The following is a 1,559-nucleotide window of genomic DNA, read 5'->3' as shown; positions in this document are numbered from 1 at the left end:
AAATCACGTTGGTGTAAATTATTTAAACAATTTATAATGTTCGTATACGAAACGAGGATAACACCATTTTCTTTAAAGTTTTGTATGGGTATCGCATGTAAAATATTTACGATAATTAAATTATAAGTAATGCGTACACTATAATTATTGTTAACAGTGACTACTAAATGGTGCATTAAATTATTATTTATTCCTTGTTTTCCAACAGTATATTGATAATTATAACGATGGACATTCAGAACGAGACTAATAACGTTTTCAACATTAAGTTGGCGAAACTTCTAGGATTGTATCAAATGTTGGATCCGGGGGCAGTAAAATGTCGTGGCCGAAACATCTATCAGATTGTCACGTCGTGCCTTTTGCTCTACGCGTGTCTCATATCGACGACTTTGATCCTCAGTGGTCTGTACTATTGTACCAATATACCTGTACCTAAGTATGGATTATTTTTGGAGAGCAGTAACCGTGATTTACATAATCTACAAGACGCGGATCATCATCCACTACTCGAACGACGTATGGAATTGTTTGTCGATCACGCGGTACGATTTGACATCGTTAACCGACCGGAAAAGACACATACTGGATTGTTGGCGAGAACGCTTGGTCTGGTTAACGAACATATATGCGATCATATATTTCACGACGTTAATAATTTACTTTTTCATTACCTTAGCATTCAGTGAATGTAAATCAACAGTCGAAAACCGTGACGGTTCCAGCGGATATTACCGCCAGAACGCATTGAATGTATATTTAATCGCATCTGACGACACGTACAACGCACACTATTATACGTTTTACTTCATCGAGGCATCGTTCGTCGCCTTTATGACATTATATTTCCTAATATTCGATATTCTGCTGGTTACGCTACGCTTTGGTATGTGCAGCCAGATGCAAATTATTTGCTCTGCTTTCGAATCGGTTGGACACAAATCATTTCGCGACCAACATTCCCCAATTATAGGTGAGTACGAATTTTTAGGCACACCGAATAGTGTATATTATACATACTACTCAATTGTATGGAGTGGTGTGAACTGTTCGAAGTTAGAAAAATTGAACCAAATTCTAATTGTTCAGTTTAGTATTAAAAATTATGTTTAGCACGGATTCAGTTTAATGTTGAACATATCTTTCGCTTCCAGTTCGATTCTACACACTATATACATTTTTAGTTGAAGAACAAATTTTTGAGTTTGATTAGTACATACACATTTTAATGCATAGTATTTATTTCAATTAAATTGTTTAGCTTTTAAAATTTAGTAATTGTGGGTTTAGTTTAAGTTAAAAGTTACTATCTTATGAAACTTATTTTATTGAAATTTTTATTCATTTCAAATTATGTACCTATATTGAAATAGTGAGTTCAACACTTTTACTGTCTTACAGCTAATCATACACTTAAAGATTATTGTGAGCTCACCGAGAAATATATTTTTTGTGGTTTATACCGAAATTTCGTATCTAGTTTTTTTCAATAGCTAAAATCAATTCTTTATTTTTTATTTATTTTATTTCTGTACAATACAATTATATAACAATGATTA

Source organism: Acyrthosiphon pisum, chromosome X (genome assembly GCF_005508785.2).
Source record: "Acyrthosiphon pisum isolate AL4f chromosome X, pea_aphid_22Mar2018_4r6ur, whole genome shotgun sequence".
Lineage (NCBI taxonomy): Eukaryota > Metazoa > Arthropoda > Insecta > Hemiptera > Aphididae > Acyrthosiphon > Acyrthosiphon pisum.
The sequence above is the reverse complement of the archived record's forward strand: the minus strand, read 5'-3'. Positions refer to the sequence as shown.